Source organism: Cervus canadensis, chromosome 11 (assembly GCF_019320065.1).
Source record: "Cervus canadensis isolate Bull #8, Minnesota chromosome 11, ASM1932006v1, whole genome shotgun sequence".
NCBI lineage: Eukaryota > Metazoa > Chordata > Mammalia > Artiodactyla > Cervidae > Cervus > Cervus canadensis.
The window spans coordinates 76,123,001-76,141,255 of record NC_057396.1 but is presented as its reverse complement, the minus strand read 5'-3'; the positions used below and the strand labels follow the sequence as shown (position 1 = coordinate 76,141,255).

The 18,255-nt window shown below is 46.3% G+C and overlaps 1 pseudogene; it reads left to right on the top strand.

Moving 5' to 3' along the window:
• Nucleotides 1-5,860: 5,860 nt before the first annotated feature.
• LOC122449387 lies at nt 5,861-13,039 on the top strand (annotated as a pseudogene).
• The last annotated feature ends 5,216 nt before the right edge of the window (nt 13,040-18,255 follow it).

Below are 18,255 nucleotides of genomic sequence, written 5' to 3'. Positions count from 1 at the left end.
GGACCCGGGGGCGAAGGGCTGGGAGGGACGGGCTGGGAGACTGGGGCTGACCTACACACACCACCACGTCTAAAATAGAGAGAACCTCTGTGGCACGGGGGGTCAGCTCGGTGCTCTGTGATGGCCTTGGGGGGCGGGAGGGAGGTCTCAGAGGGAGGCCATATGTGTATGCACACAACTGTGTCATTGTACAACAGAAAGTAGCACCACGTACTAAAGCAATTACACTCAATGAAACATGAGCTGAAATTCATGCTACGTAGGCTGCTTTGTCTAGGCCCCTCCGGAGAAGATGGCTAAATCTGTAATGTCACTGTAATACTGTGTAGTTGTAGTAAGAAAATGTTTTAAAAAACTTGATGTCTTACTTGCAAACAAAAAAGAAAGACAATTTGGAAAATGATAAGAGAATTATATTTACCTTTATCCTGAAAATTGGTACTTGAAGAAAATTGGGTTAAAAAGAGTTGAGGAAGAGAAAGAAGATAGTTATAGTAATTCTGAGAGGAACTTGTAGGGACACTCTTTAATGTGTTGGAGGCTGAGGGTGAAGGTTCCATTATGTCCAATGACACTTGGAAAAGATGACTGTCCCTGGCTGGCTCTTCCGTCTTCAGACACGAGTTCAGGGATATTGGAGGCTCAGAAATGAGGTGTGCTTAAGGTGTGCCTGTAAGGGGTGCTTAGGGGGAGAGAGATTTTCCTCAGATAATCTGAAAGTTTTGAAATAGATGGGGAAAAAAGAAGGGAAGGGAGTTATGGGCTCTATAAGTGCATGTGTGAGTTGGACAAGTTGAAAATTCTGGTGCTTCCAGGAGACATGGGGAAGCAAGAAGGATGGCATACAACACGCTGTCTGTGGGGGAAAGAGACAGTGGTGGGGTGGGCCCCGTCACTCAGCTCATCCCCTTGCACAGACTCAGCCTGGAGCGCCTCCTAGTTTGGGTTCTCCTGGAAGTGGACCCGTGACTAGGATGTGTGAGCAACAGTTTATTTAGAAGCGTTGTGGGTGCACGGGTAGGAGAGTGGGGAAGTGAGACAGGGACTAACATGCACTAATAAACTGCTTACTGGGGTGGAAGTTCGGAGCTCAAAACTCTTGACTTCTGGGGTTTATTAGACCACACGCGATGACAACCATCCCCCACCCGACCCCTGCTGCCTCTGGCCCACCCTCCTCACAAGCTGGATACGCTTCTGACCAAAGAAAGCCCTTGATCGGAGCGACAGGCGCTTTCAGTAGGAAGCACCAGCTTGCCCTAGGCAGTGAGAACCAGCAGACGCCGGAGCTTAGAGCATCGGTGGGGGAAAGTTACGAGGCGGTAAGCCGGTTCGAAGAGATTCATTGGAAACGTCTGCAAATCACGTTTGGAATGTGTGCTCCTACTCAGCCGCTCGGTCGTGTCCGACTCTCTGTGACCCCATGGACTGTAGCCCGCCAGGCTCCTCCATCCGTGGGATTTTCCTGGCAAGAATACTGGAGTGGGTTGCCATGCCCTCCTCCAGTTGGGATGTATAGCAAGCCGTTTGTTTTCAGAACTTTAATAGGGTACATGTATGCAGTAGAATCAATGGCACCCCACTCCAGGACTCTTGCCTGGAAAATCCCATGGATGGAGGAGCCTGGTAGGCTGCAGTCCATGGGGTCGCTAAGAGTCGGACACGACTGAGCGACTTCACTTTCATTTTTCACTTTCATGCATTGGAGAAGGACATGGCAACCCACTCCAGTACTCTTGCCTGGAAAATCCCAGGGATGGGGGAGCCTGGTGGGCTGCCGTCTATGGGGTCGCACAGAGTCGGACATGACTGAAGTGACTTATCAGCAGCAATGCAGTAGGATATTACTCAGCCATAAAAACGGACACAACTGAGTCATTTATGGTGAGGTGGATGGACCTAGCTAGAGTCTGTCATACAGAGTGAAGTAACTCAGAAAGAGAAAAACAAATATCGTACGTTAATGCATACCTTTGAAATCCTGAAAAGTGACACAGATGAGCCTATTTACAGGGCAGGAATGTAGACACAGATGTAGAGAACAGACGTGTGGACGTGGGAGTGCTGAAGAGGGCCAGGGTGAGCTGGGAAATTAAGACGGACATATATACACGACCGTGTGTGCAGTAGACAGCTAGTGGGGGGCTGCTGCATAGCGCGGGGAGCTCAGCTCGGGCTCTGTGATGACCTAGAGGGCGGAGGCGGGTGGGAGGGGAGGCCCCGGGGGAGGGCACATGTTTACATCAGCCCGTCCGCTCTGTCATGCAGCTGAAACCAACCCAACATTGTAAAGCGACTCCGCCCCAATCAGAATAAAATAAAATGTCCCCAGTTCTAGAAAGCTTAATGCATTTCATCAAGTGTAGCGATGGTGGAGGGGATTTAGGGAGGAAAAGAGTGGGCATTTCCATTTTACCCATGGAAAAATGACCACTACACGGCTTGGCCAAGATCACTCAATTTTAGTGATAGCACTAGAACGAGGCCGATGCTTGCTTATTATCCCTCACCTGGGACACTTTCTCCTGGGCTTTACTTCAACAGTGTGAAATACATCTCAGAAATAAGGTCCGTGAAGTGAATTTTCAAGGGATGAGTGAGGGCCCTGGGACTAGAAAGGTGATCCAGTGGTGTAACCTATGTTGTTTGGGATATAGTGGCCAGAACTATAGCCTTGACATCAGACAAACCCAAGTTCAGAGGCTGAGTGTACCATTTACCATAAATGTACACCATTTATGTACCATGTACATAACTAAGGTGTAAACCTTAGTTATTTATCTTCTGCAGACTTCAGTTTCATAATATGCTAAATGTGGGTAAGAATATCTCCCATGTGGGTTTGCTCTGAGGATTAACCAGGATAATAAGTGCGAAAGAGCTTTGTAAACCTCCAAGAACCACACATAAAAGACATTAACAAAATAGTCCAAGAGGTACGTGAGGGAGTCAGTGCAGCTTCCACCTCTAGCATTTCCATGGAGACTGGGAAAATATAGCAGGCTTTTAGTTGTATTTTTATGATTTTAGAAATCTTTTTTGGGGCTCAGGATGAAAGCTGGTGGAATTGAAAATGCTGGGAGATTAGGAGAGAGCTTGAGTGTGAGCTGATAATCTCCCTTTGCAGCAACATATTGACAGCGTAGTGCTCAAGACGAAATGATTTCCACGGTACAGGAAATCCATTCGGTTAGCTGCTTCCTGTAGATAGGAAGCAGTGAGCCCAGGTCAAGGAAGCAGAGCCAAGGGGAAAGGAGTTCAGGGGCCTTCCAAGGCTGTGGCAGTCACTGCCCGTCAGCGGCCTGACCATAATTCAGACAAAACCCCAGGAAAGTCCTTGTCATCATTATCACCTGTATTGCCAGCGGTGCCATACCAAAATACCAGACTGGGTGGCGAAAGAACCGAAATTTATTTTCTTATGGATTAGAGGCCGGAAGTCCAAGAGCCAGGTGTCCCCAGGCCTGGCGTCCCCTAAGGCCTCTCTTTCGTCCTGCGGACGGCCGCCTCCTCCCGGGGTCCCCGGGTGTCCTCTCCTCTGTGCACGTGTCTCCCTGCTTCCTCCTCCTCTTAGACGGACAATAGTCCTGTTGCTTTAGGGTCCCACCCTCATGGCCTCATCTAACCTACATTAGCTCTATCTCCAGGGCTTCTCAGGCGACGCTAGTGGTAAAGAACCCTCCTGCCGGTGCAGGAGACATAAAAGACACGGGTCTGATCCCTGGGTTGGGACGATCCCGCGGAGGAGGGCATGGCGACCCACTCCTATATTCTTACCTGGAGAATCGCATGGACAGAGGAGCCTGGCGGGCTACAGTCCATGGGGTTGCAGAGAGTCGGACACAACTGAAGCGACTTAGCACCCATGTGTCTTCAGATGAAGAAGATGATATTAAGGGAACAGATGAGATGGAGGCTGAGATGAGATGTTATAAGAAGGGCCCAGCTTCTCTGCGTTTACACATGCCAATGTTCTGGGACATAGCTGACCCCGCTGGTTTCTCTTTTAAAGGCGAGGGGGAGAGAAATTTCAAAGCACCAGTTTAAGCTGCTCTTTTTTATTTTTCACAGACAAAGAAGCCCTTAGGGTTTGCAAATCTACAAATAGATACGTTTCTGTTTTTATTCCTAATGAGAAGCATACAGTGCTTTTTTAAGATCACCACATCTGATGATCTGAATGCTAGTTTGGTGAGTTAGAGACAAATACATTTCTTTTAAGTTGAGCTCCTCAAATGACATCTCTGTTCCTAGTCCATTTTATTAAACCGAGAGTCAGATAGAAGGTGCAAAATTCGGTAGGCTCATTCTGTTTTCAGGCACGTCTCTAGGCTCCTGGAGAAAAATCTAAGATGAGTAAGCCTTAGTCTTTATCTTCGAGGAGCTTACAGCCCAGCAGAGTCACATATCCAGTCGTAATATGAGCTTGTCTGTACAGAAGGACTTCTTGCCTGGCAGCAGTGGTCAGGGTGGCGAGAGATATAGGAACTAGGAAGGAAAACGAAAGGAGGCAGATGATGTACAGAACTGAACAGATGGTTGGATGACATCACTGACTCAGTGGACGTGAATTTGAACAAACTCTGGGAGATAGTGGAGGGTAGAGGAGCTGGGCGTGCTACAGTCCATGGGGTTGCAAAGAATCGGACACGACCTAGCGACTGAACAACGACAACAAAATATTACTAGGCAATTTGGAAAACTGTTATAAATAGAAGGCCACACATATGTTTTTCATAATCTTAGCAAAAAGCTTCATGGTGGAGATGGCCTTAATTTGAATCTTCAAGTGAAAATGAGAAAGGAAAACTGGGGCATTCCAACCCTAGGGGGAAAGGCAAGAAGTAAGGCAAAGGGGAAAAGTGCTTGGGGTGCAGGCGGAGAGGAGTTCCTCTATTGAGGATCCACTGTGCGCCTTTTCGGGTGTGTGTGGATGGAGTAGGATACTTGGTAGCAATAAAAGAGAATTAGCATATACGTACTACTATTTGGGCTTTCTGGGTGGTGCTAGAGGTAAAGAACCCACCTGTCAATGCAGGAGACATAAGAAATGTGGGTTTGATCCCTGGGCTGGGAAGATCCCCTGGAGGAGGGCATAGCAACCCACTCCAGTATTCATGCCTGGAGAATCCCATGGACAGAGGAGCCTGGTGGGCTGTGGTCCAGAGGGTTGCAAAGAGTCAGACACAACAGAAACAATTTATCACACAGCACACATTGAATATATATAAAATAGATAATCAACCAGGACCTACTGTATAGCACAGGGAACTCTACTCAATATTCTGTAATCACCTGTATGTGAAAAGAATCTGAAAAAGAATGGGTATATGTGTGTGCCTAACTGAATCACTTTGCAGTAGAACTGAAACTAACACAACATTGTAAATCAACTATACCTCAATATAAAACAAAAAGTAAAATAAAAAAAAAGAGAAATAAAGCAAAAAATGTGTTGGGCTAGCTGTGTTTGAATGTCAGGCCGGAGAAGCTGCATGTTATCCTGTTGGCAGCAAGCAAGTCGTCGCAGTTCTGAACACGGTGGATTGAAGAGAGAAGGGGAAGTGGAGGGAGGTATGAGCTGAGGTCCCAAGCCTCCTGTGCGTGCTCGGAGATTTTACCTGCAAAATCACATATTTACACATCAAAATCACACATTTGAAGATAAAATTACTAATAACTTGGAGATGGCAACTGCAGAGCATTAAACCCCAGGGATGAAGCCCTTCTGAGCACGGGTCCCTGTATGATGACAATGACGGCATGTCTGTGAGGCAGGCTCTGGAGTGGCCTTTGAGAAGACAGTTTCAGTAGAGCGGACGTGGAGACAGTTGAGGCTGTGGGACAGTGGGTTGAGGGTATGGCGGGAGATGATGCAGATGACAATCTCATGGTGGAAGGAGGGACCCTCGTGGAGCACAAGGGTCTGGGAGGGTGGGAGAAAGCCTTCTGAGAGTTTCGGGGAAAGGATGGGTAACAAGCATGCGTGTGGACACACAGGCTAAGAGCAAGTGGGAGAAGGTGTGAAGGATGGGACCAGCAGCTACGGTAAAGCTCTCACAGGAGTAAGCAGACACTGGATCAGCAGTATACTCGGAGGAGGAGGAAAAACGAGAGGGCAAGGCAAGCTCCGAGCCAGGAAGGCAGGAGGGGGCAGTGTGAATTTAGACGGGGTGACTGAAGTGACATTAACATCAGGTGGCCCCAGTCTTAGTAAAGAATATGACGTCACCCGTGGAAAGGGCCGAGACCTCAGTGGGGCTGAGGATTCAAGAGAAGCCTGGGAAATTCTGGGTAAATTGATGGGTGGAAATGAGCCTGGGGTCTTAGAGCCACTTGTTCAGTCGCTCAGTCGCATCCGATTCTTTGCGACCCCATGGACTGCAGCACGCCAGGCTTCCCTGTCCTTCACTATCTCCTGAACTTGACTATGTCCACTGAGTTCCAAATATATTGCTAATCAGTTTTGTGGCTTTAGGTGGATCACTTCATCTCTATAAATCTGTTTAATCCTCAATCAAATTAGATATACAAAATAACCCATATTTGTAGTGTTCAGTATTCTAGGTACTTTATGTCTGTTAACTTGATTCTTACAACAACCTCACCATGCGAGAGAGAGGTATAGAGAAGCTGAGTGACTTGACTGAGACTTCCAGTCTTGGGGCTTGGGCATGGGGAGAGCTAGGCTTTGAACCCGTCCCTCTGGCTCTAGGGATGGTCCTTGTCTCCACCGGGTCACTGCTGTCTTGGGTACCTTAACCCCTCGTGATCTCTTGAGTCTTAAAGGCGCTGACATCCATGAGTCCATAAGATTAGCACTTTAAGAAGACTAGTAGCTTCTCCACTCTTTGTAAGTCCCCAGCGTCCTTCCTCAGTGAACTCACTGGTCAGGGTGCGGGGGAACGCAGGCTCTGGTCCCCCAGCCGGCGCCCCAGCAAGCTCATCGCAGGAAAGCCTTGCAGTGGCCGCGAGGTGGCAGCATCCAACCAAAGATACGTGGCCTTGCACTAACCAAAGGCTCAGGATTGGCCCCTTCCTTCTCCTTCACTTTTCTCAAACCCCAGAGTGTACGTGTTTGAAGGTGAAGTCAGGGCTTGATCTTCTGAGGCTCTCAGCAGTGAAGGAGCCACAGGAGTCCAAGCGGACGTGTCCCCCTGGAAACCCAGAGCCTTTGGGAGAGAAAAGGAGGGAGATAAATTCAGGACCACAAGGAACTGATGAGCAGCGGGGGCTCGGTTCTCACTCACCAAGACTGAAGACTATTCCATTTTACCTGTTAACAGTCTCCATTTTAAGCTGTTTAATTTTGTTTATAACACTAAGCACAGATAAAAGGGAGAGCTAATCTATTTTATGGAAACAGTTGTCCTGACTAGATTGTCTCAGGATGTTAGACCCCCGAGGTGAGGCTTTCTCCTTCCCCGCTTTCCACTTCCTTTGCCACTTCTTTTCTCTTGTCCTTCTGTTCTTCTTCCTCTTCTCCTCTCCTCCCCCTCCCATCCCCCTCCTCCCTGTTCCTCCCCTCCCTCCCCTCCCCCTCCTCCTCCCCCGCCCCGTTCCTCTATCCAAGTCTTAGAGCCAAATCCTGATACTTACAAGAAGTCTTTCCATGGGCTGAGTGGGGATGGTTGGACCCAACAGTTGCTTTGAAGGCATTTTGATGGAACGTGATCATCAATCATTTTAGCCTTTGCTTGAAGGCCTGGCCCTCCCCTGGGCCTCTCAGCCTCTTTCATATCACAGTGATGTCTCATTCCCTCAGGAAAGCGGTGCTTTGATTCCTTGTTTGCACAGTACTGAGCCCTGGGTTGGGGTTGAGAACTTAGGGAACATCCTCCCCGAGGATTCCACATCTACACAGATGGCTGGTCCCAGGCGTCTCCTATAGTTTGGTACCACTCGCTTAAGCTCTGAAACAAACTAAAGGCGGCTGAACCGCCTTTACACTGACTCCGTAGCCTCAGGAAATCTTTTACTCTTTGAAATCTGAGGCCTTCAGAGACTGAACAGCACTTCTTTTCCTTTGTAGGCTTCAAAAACCTTGCAGTTGAAGGCAGTACTGAATTAAGACCTCAAAATTCCCGGGTATGATTGCTCTGACTTTTTTTCCCCCAGCATTCTTCATACTGTTGATAAAAACAATGGGTTTGTCTAAGACAAAGGGGCTCAGAAGAAGGTATAAAAAAGGACTCAATTCCATTTTCCCCACTTTATTGTGTGAAAACCTGAGACAAGACAAAATTACCTGGGCAATTTTTTGGTCACCTTTTCTTAAACAGAAAATGACGTAGTCATTTCTATGTAGAACACTGATACCAACTGGTGTTAATAAAATTCAGGAACTGAGGATGTATGATTGACAAGTTGGTTTTTAAAAAAAATTTTTTTTTAATTGAAGTGTAGTTCTAGGACTTCCCTGGTGGCTCAGAGGGTAAAGTATCAGCCTGCAATGAGGGTTCGGTCCCCGGGCTGGAAAGATCTCCTGGAGAAGGAAATGGCAACCCACTCCAGTTCTCCTGCTTAGAAAATTCCATGGATGGAGGAGCCTGGTGGGCTACAGTCCATGGAGTCGCAAAGAGTCGGAAACGACTGAGCGGCTTCACTTTGATTTACAGTGTTGTGCTAGCTTCTGGAACACAGCAAAGTGACCAACTATGAGTATGTGTATACACTATATATTCTTTCATGTGTACACATGTATTCTTTTCCATTAGGCTTTATCACAAGATGTTGACTATGGCTCCATGTGCTCTACGGTAGGACCTTGTTTATCTACTATATATACACTAGTGTGTATCTGCTAATCCCAGACTCCTCACTTAGCCCTCCCCAACCTCCTTCCCCATTAGGTAACCATAAGTTTGCTTTCTCTTGATTGACCAACAATTTAATAAAAAAATAAATTCATTTGTATTGAGGACCCACCATAGACCACACAGTGGCTAGATTTTCTCATATTTTATCCTACTTAATTCTCTGTTATTAGAGGAAATTGACTTGCCAACAGTCCCACACTCGTAAGCATTAAAGCTATGATTCTCACTCAACTGTTGAGTTTCTAGTCCATCTGTTCATTTGACAAATATTTAAGAATCTGCTCTGAGCCTGGCACTGGCCTAGGCAGTGGACATTGACACACAGAACAGGTATAAGCTTTATCTCTTTTTCATGGAATTTAGTCTAATAGTTTTCCACTGAGATTCTTCTTTGGAAAACGCCCCCGTGGAATGTGTTGGCTGAGTGTGACTGATTCTTCAAAACCCGTTAGAAGCAATGTTGATAACACTTTTATTTTCTGATTACGTGTCTTGCTGATTTCGACTTCATAATCCCTTCATCCTTAAAGTTTTAACATTTTTCAGTTTTCAGCACACTTTCTTATTTGTCATTTATTTATTTGGCCACACTGCGTGGCTTGTAGGATCTTAGTTCCCTGACCTGTGATTGAACCTGGGCCCTGGGCAGTGAAAGCGCAGCGTCTTAACCCTTGGACCACCTGAGAATTCCCTCTTATTTGCTACTTATTAAATAAAGCAATATCTTTAATACTTGTTAAAATGTCTTTGCTTTTTCAAGGCTCCTGCTGGTGTTTATTTCAGGGCTGTGCAGAAAAGCTTGTCCTCTGGAAGGCTTTGGTGGGAAGGGCACAGCACTCAGCAATGGGGTGTGGATTCAGGCCTTGAGAGAGGGTGCTGGGGACCGGCAGGACCGTCCTGTCTCTGCCCTAACTCCAGATTCTCTCCGCAGCCCTCGGTCGGGACACATTTATGAACAGTGACGGCAATGCATAATGGAAAGGCTAGTCCATCAGGAGAACAGAAACACCTTGATCGCTAATAATGTACCAAGATGCCATTCTGGAGCAATTCAACATGGGGAGTGGGAAATAAAGGTTAGAGATCAGACCTACAGCTTAGGTACATATAATTGGGTGGTCAGCATTAACCAAGAAAATTGACTAAGCATTTGAGAAGATGTTTTGGAATAGAAATCAGAGATCACACTAAGTCAGCTGTCTTTCATTCTTGAAGTTTTTCCTTCTTGTTTAACCTACCTCATGTTGGGGAAGATATTTGGTTTATGAAATAAGAAGGTCAGTATCTCGTTAGTTGAGGGACCACTGTACTAGGCAAGCAGTTTTCCCTTCTTGGACTCCCTCTCCAATGAGCAGGAGTATTTGGCTGGAGCTCTAGATCTTGAACCAGTCAGTTTATCTCACCAAGTCTCAGTTTTTCCATATATATAATCTATACATGAATATAGATGTATATACATCTATACATATATGTGCATCTATACATGAATATGGGCTTACCTCATAGCTCAGTTGGTAAATTATCTGCCTGCAGTGCAAGAGACCCAGGGTCAGGAAGATCCCCTGGAGAAGGAAATGGCAACCCAGTCCAGTATTCTTGCCTGGAGAATCACATGGACAGAGGAGCCTGACAGGCTACAGTCCATGGGATCGCAAGACTTAGCGACTACACCACCACCGCCACCATATATGAATACGGAAAATCCCATGGACAGAGGAGCCTGGCGAGCTACAGTCCATGGGGTTGCGAAGAGTCAGACACCACTCAGCGACTGAGTACACACACCCACATATACTGGAATATGGTCTATAATATATGTACGCTGTGAAATATATAATGCACATAACTCATGACATTGTGGTTACATGAACTGTGAACACAAGAAGAGTTTTATAATCTCCTGAACAGTGGTTCTCAACCAGGGACGACGCCACGGACCTTTGGGACTTCTGGCAGGGTCTAGAGACATTGCAGGTGGTCACAACTCAGGAAGGGGGTGTGTTCCCGGCATCGAGTGGGCAGAGGCCAGGGATACTGAAACCTCCTCCAAAGCACAGGACAGCCTTTCCCCCGCCGCTCCTGCCGCCTACAACCAAACAGCTGCTCAGCTCGTACTATTAACGGCGCTGTGGTTGATAAATCCCACCCGGGGACTTTGCACAGACACTGCAGTTAAGAGGCCCCTGTTTTCTCATGTGTGCTACCAGGGAACTGCCTCCTGTAGGTGGTAGGATATTGTGTCTGTTCACCTAGAGAGCACACACACGAGCCAAATGTCAAAAGGAGAAAAAGAAAAACGACTGGCTCAAACGTAACAAAGTGGTGCAGGTTGGGAAGTTAATTCGTACATTACTGAATGGAAATCTGTTGATAAGTAGGAGAAAGATAAAAACAGAAAATTCTAGGAATTTATCTTAAGGGAAAAGAGAGAGGAATGAGAAACATCTACGGGGCTATACCTTGGAGCATTGTCTACGATGGTGGAAAGTGGAAGCTAGGACCGGAGTATTATCATGGTTCCTGAGTGATACCGTTTCACAGGCTAGCTGAACCCATCTTCTGATGCCAGCTGCCACACTTGTGTGTGTAATTATCATGTGAACTCAAGAGGCTGGACTGTCTCCTTCCATGTAATAAAAAAGGCTCTTTATCAGTCTGATCACTGCAGTTGCAGATAAACCAAGGCCACGCAGAGCTGAAGCGTTTTCTCCCTTGAATTCCTCCGTTCTCCCTTTCTCTCCTTCCTCCACAAGTTAAAAATGGATAAATAAATTCTTAAAAACTAGTCTACCAGACATATCTTGGTTTTCCCAAGGATGTAAACAGGTAATAATTCGAACTTTGAGTGTACGGACTTTGGGTTCAAAAGTATAAAGCTGGGAATTTAGTTCTGGCCTCTACTAATTAGGTTGTTCTGGTCAATCTTAAGTGCCCAGGCCTTAACTTCCTCATCTGTAAAGTGGGCATAATCAGTTCAGTTCAGTTCAGTTCAGTCGCTCAGTCGTGTCCGACTCTTTGTGACCCCATGGACTGCAGCACGCCAGGCCTCCCTGTCCATCGCCAACTCCCGGAGGTTACTCAAACTCATGTCCATTGAGTCGGTGATGCCATCCAACCATCTCATCCTCTGTAGCACCTGCCTTGCAGGATTAACTGTTGTATAGAAAGGTCTAGCATGTGCCTCATACATGGACTTTCTCGATAGATGCTCGTTTTCTGTTTTTATATCATTCCTCCGTACTTTCATCTGAGTTCACGGCTCCTTTTCTTAGGCTGAGTTGAAGAAAGCCTCAATGGAGAACAGCACAGGAGCAACAGAGTCCATCCTCTTGGGGTTGACAGATGACCCCGACCTCCAGGTTCCCCTCTTTCTGGTATTTCTGTCCATCCACCTCATCACTTTGGGTGGGGATGGGGGGATTACGGTGGTCATCTGCTCGGACCCCCACCTCCACACTCCACGCACTTCTTCCTCAGCAACCTCTCCTTTGCAGATCTGGTTACTGATCAGCCGTGCAGCACTGCACTCCGGGAACAGAGTCATCTCTGACAACGGATGTGCTGCTCAGCCCTCTCTTTGGGGGATTTGCCGCCAGTGAGTGCTTCCTCCAGGCCTCCATGGCCTATGACCATCATGCGGTGGTGTGTAGGCCCCCTCACTACACCAACACCGTGACCGCAGGTGTGTGCCCTCCTGAGAGCGGGCTCTTAACCTCTGTGGCTTCCTCAGTGCCTCGATCCACACGGCAGACAGCTTCAGACTCTCCTGTGGTTCAAATGAAATCAATCACCTTTTCTGCGACATCCCACCACTCCTGGCTCTCTGGTGCTCCAAAGCACGCCATCAGCAAGCTGGCGGTCTTCTTCGTCGTGAGCTTCAGCGTCTTTTTCACCCTCCTGGTCATCTTCACCTCCTCCCTCTTCATGTGCATTGCCGTGGCACCGACGTGTTCTGCAGAAGGAAGGAAGACGGCCATCTCCACCTGTGCGTCCCACCTCCAGCCGTGTCCATCTTCTCCGGGACCATCATTGTCATGTAATCACAGCCCAGCTCCACCCAGCTGGTGGACACGGACAAGGCAGCATCTGTGCTTTACGGGGTGGTGATTCCCATGCTGAACCCCTTGATCTACAGTCTCAGGAACAAAGAAGTGAAAAATGTTCTCTGGAAAATACTCAACAAACTTAATCCCCAGTCTTCCAGTGTGAGTAGGAGGTAGGCCAACACACAGGCCACCTGATGTGAAGAACTGACTCATCAGAAAAGCCCCTGATGCTGGGAAAGATTGAAGGCGGGAGGAGAAGGGGACGACAGAGGACGAGATGGTTGGATGGCATCACCGACTCAATAGACATGAGTTTGAGTAAGCTCCTGGAGTTGGTGATGGGCAGGGAAGCCTGGTGTGCTGCAGTCCACGGGGTCGCAAAGAGTCAAGACTGAGCGACCAAAAAACAACAAGAAGTAAGTAGGCAGGAAATAATGGATAACATTTCCCTCAGACTTAGATGCCATCTCATCTTTTGAGGTTTGGTAGATTTAAGTTCTCTCTTCTCTGAGAATAGTGCTTACTTCTGCACTTAGGTGAAGTGGCAAAAAGCAGCCCTTTGAAATGTCTCACTTAGAAGAAATAACCTTATATTTAGTGAACAACACCCTGGGATGTTTAAATCTTTCTTGCATTCATTTCCTGACATGCTTTAAAGCAGAAGATCAAAGCATAGACCGAATGCACTGAATTTCCCTCTCCTTATTTTAATTGGAGGAAATTTCCATTTGTTACTAAAATTGGGTAGAAGGACTACATCTTCATTGAATAATATTTATCACAGAATTATGCTTTTTGTTCCTTTGATCCACGAATTTGAAAGTTAAAAGTTTCTAATGCTGACAAAGGAGGTTTCAATATGTTTAATAGTGTCTCAGAAAAGGTTGTAATTGAAAGGATAGAAAAAAAAAAAGAAAGGATAGGGTGCTGGTCCAAGTATTAAGTCCTTCTACCCACCACCCTTCTGTGCCTGCTCGAAGTCCCAACCTCACTCACAGGTTGTATACCTTTGTATTCTCCATCTCCTTCTGTTAAAATGTCCCCCATTTTATTTATTTATTGACTGCACGGTGCAGCCTGAGGGGTCATAGGTCCACATCAAGGGACGGACACTCTGCATTGGAAGCTCAGGGTCTTAACTACCGGACGACCAGGGAAGTCCCTCACGTTACAGCGTGAGCACAACCTTGGTAGAAAACAATAAGCCACCTTGTTTCAGTCGTTAAAATTGTTTAAAATTTAACTCGCATAACTATATCTCTTTTTCGAGTGCCTGCACGCTGTTCTATGCTTTTGGCCTTGATCTAACATAACTACCAAAGGTTGCAGAAGGTTTAAAGAAAAAAAAAAATGTTTGCCCAAGGGCTATGAGAAAGGATATTTGTCTTTGAATGAAACACTCTCGTCTCTCACATCCTTAAGTTTGGTGAATCTCTGATGAATACACATGGTAGTTTTTTGTGCCTTCATTCCTTCTGCTTTTTCAATAATTCAGTTTGCTTCTGTAAATCCTGTTCCTTTCAGATGTTCTGTAATTAGATGAGCAAAAATTAAAAAGCCTGCTGAAATGTACTTCTTAAGGTCGGAGTGACCATGACTCACAGCAAAAGTCCACCTTCAGGTCTGCTTTCCTGGGCTAGGTGGTATGAACAGATGTGTGTGGGTGGGAAGGCAGTGGTGATTAATCTTACTTCTCATCAACTGCTTGATGTTTATAGCTACGAGGAGTCTAAGTTGTCACATACTTCATGATTTCATGATCTCAAAAATTTTTTATTCTACCTTAAGTGTGAAAACCAGAAATCTTTTTTTAAAGAAGGTTTCATTTATTTGTTTATTCTTGGCTACGGTGGGTCTTCACTGGTTGTGCTGAGTGGCATCTCCTCTCTAGTTGTGGTCTGCAGGCTTCTCCTTGCAGTGGCTCCTCTTGTTTGGGAGCACAGTCTCCAGGGCCCACAGGCTTCAGTAGCCAAGGCCCAGGGGCTCAGGAATTGCGATGTGCGGGCTTAGTTGCCCCACCAAATGGGGAATCTTCACAGGCCAGGGATCAAACCTGTGTCCTCTGCATTGGCAGGGGGATTCCTAACCCCTAGATCACCAGGGAAGTCCAAAACCAGAAACCTCGGTGGGCTAAATCAGGGTGCTTAGAAGGTCAAGTTGATTTTGAGATGATCATACTCCATGGTGCACAGGGCAGCCTCGGTCTGAGGAGCGTTGACCGTGGGTTTTGTGGAGAGAGAGGCAGAAACGGACATGAGGCCAGCCTGGAGGAGAGACCTTCTCCCGCACAGGGTCACAGTCCCCTGAACGCACTGGGGCTTCTTGTGGGTCCAAAGCCTTGACAGCCTGGACCTGCCTCACCACCCTCCCGCCCCCTGCCTGGGCAGTGAGGACTTTTCAGCCACACACACCGCAGAACAGGCTCTAATGGCCAGGTTCTACTTCACCGAGGAGGTCCTTCTCAGCGACTCTGCGAGTTACAGGGCTCACGGTGCCTGATTTGGAGGTGAGTGTTGGAAGCAGCTATGTGAGCATTGAGTGTATTCCACTCATAGCTCAGCTTCTTTTCCTACCTTGACAGATATCATTACATTTTTCCTCTTCTTCCCCTTAAAAAAAAAAGTATTTATTTTGGCTGTGCTGGGTCTTAGTTGCAGCCCATGGACTCATAGCTGGAGCAGGCATGTGGACCCTAGTTCCCCAGCCAGGGGTCAGACCTGGGTCCCCTGCATTGGGAGCACAGTCTAAGCCCCTGGACCACAAGGGAAGTCCCTTCCTCTTCTTCCTGCTCCTCTTTTTCTGCTTCCTCTTTCCCCTTCTCCTCTTCCTGTTTTGTGTTCCTTTTTTCTTTTCATCCTCTTTTCATCCTCAGCCTGGGCAAGGACCTCTCTCACCACTAAGCAGTTAGGTCCTATGAAAAATTAAAGTTTTTTTTGTATTAAAAGTATGACAGTACCCAATAATGTGTGTTTCTGGGGTCTGCCTCTATCTCCAAGTTTAGGCCAAAAGGTATGTGGCTCTTCTAAGAGTTAAAAGCCTAATGCTTACACATTGCCTCTTTTTTATTTAAAGTCACCTCAAACTAACACTACAGTTGACAGCAAATGACTATAAAGGTCCTAGTTCTAGTATCAAAGGCTGCATGAAAATTCTTACTATTCTTCTCAGTGGTATGACTTCTAGAATGTCATTTGATTTCTTTGAACCCAACATTTGGGATAAACTGTAAAGACTGTATGTGTGCTTAGTCACTTACTCATGTCCAGCTCTTTGCAACCCTATGGACTGTAGCCCGCCAGGCTCCTGTGCCCATGGGATTTTCCAGGCAAGAATACTGGAGTGGGTTGCCATTTCCTCCTTCAGAGGATCTTCCTGACCCAGGGATTGAACCCACGTCTCCTGCATCTCCTGAATTGGCAGGTGGATTCTTTACCACCAAGCCACTGGGAAGCCCTAAATGGCAAAGATAACATGAAATAAAGTATGGCAACAGGCCCATCATAATGAGCGCATGTTTGGTGCTGTTGAGGTTCCTGCAATAGCTCTCACTTAACCGTTCTTGTGCGTTCCGCTTTTGGCTCCTGAGCTACTCCGCTCTGTCCACGCTATTTGGGTGCAAGCCTTTTTGCCCATCCACTACTTACCTTCCTGTCCCCCAAGCCCCCAGTTCTGCAACAGACCCATTTCACGCTGATATTACACGAGCATTAATTTACACAAGCTACTCAGAAGGAGACATCTTGTTTCCACTAAGACTTCAGTTACAGAATACAGATTACTGTGGGGAGTTTTTCATGTTCACGTGGGAAATCTGTCAAACAGAGACTATATGCTCATCTGGTTATTAGCAACCTTCTCCCTGCAGGAGTGGTCTGATATAGGGCAGACACTGTGGGTAAGGCCTGCAACTCAGGTTAGCACAATAAAGGCACCGGAGGAATTCCTTCCTGAATTGTCCAAAAGCAGAATGCAAAAAACGTAGAAATCAGGACAATTATTTACATCAGGGTAGATTATCCTTTTGAAAAAAGATTCATGATTGAATTATTTTAAATAAGAGTCTCCCTTTGTGCATGAAATAATTTGTTTAGCTTTTATGTATATGGAAAGAAAAACTAAAATATGTAGAGTCCTGGACAATTGAAGTGAACATTACAGACTCATAGACTCTTTAGCCAAGATGGACTTTAAAAATAATCTACACCAATTCTCTCATTTTACAATTGAAAAATCTGATCCCTGCAGTTTAACTTGCTTCACATTACAAGAACCAAATCTTACTTGACTCTTATTTATCCTTTACCTTCTGTAAAACTCTTGATGTATCAAAAGAAAATATTACTTTCATTGGTTCACCTGGAGATGGATTTTCGTGCTTCCATTTGGCAGCTGAGGAAATCAACTCTTTGAGAAGTTGACTTACTTGCTGAGTGGTAACAAAATGAGCTCAGATTTGAACATAAGTCTTGACGTCCCTGCTCAATCTTCTGAGAAAAGAAAAGTAGCCTTATATTGTAGTAAATTTCAATAGATGACTTATTTGATGTATAAATCATTAAAGACAGCCTTTCATGATAAGTTCCTGCTGTGTGGCAAGGCAGTCTGGAGAATACAAGCAGATTTAAGGGTATCAGATATAATTCCTACTTCAACAAAGCAAATCCTCCTGCATATATGATGACTGATGTGATGCACTTTGGGATTCATGACTCAGTGTTCACTGGCCTGGTTGGCAGGAAGTGTTCCTCTATCTTACGGAAGCTGCATGGACCAGGGCATGTCATTCTTGTCATTCTGGGCTCTTTGAATGAGGCATCCCGTGGAGACAGCCAAACCCCGGCCAGGATTTACTGGGTACAAGCAGCAGGAAAGGCATGGTGTGAGGTCCGTGAAGGAACCAGGAATATACTGCATTGTTCCTGCTTCGGAAGAAGCTTGCAAATAGTGCAGTGGAACAAAACACATACTTTGAGATGGGTGACCACTCAAGGCTTTTGTGGTTTTCTTTTTTTTTTTTTTTGCATCTTTTCAAATTAGTGTTTTTCTTTTCTTTTTTTTTTTTAATTTTTATTTTATTTTTTTCCAGTGGGTTTTGTCATACATTGATATGAATCAGCCGTGGTTTTCTTATTTTTTAAGATGTTTATTTTTGCTGCGCTGGGTCTCTGTTGCTGTGCTTGGACTATCTCTGGTTGCGGGGAGCAGGGGCTGCCCTTGGCTGCTGTGGCCAGGCTTCTCATTGCGTGGCTTCTCTCACTGAGGAGCACAGCCTCTAGGCACCCGGGCTCAGAAGTTGCAGCTCTTCGGCTCTGGAGCGTGGGCTCAGGGCTCGTGGCACACGGGCTTAGTTGCTCTGTGGCATGTGGGATCTTCCCGGACCAGGGATCAAA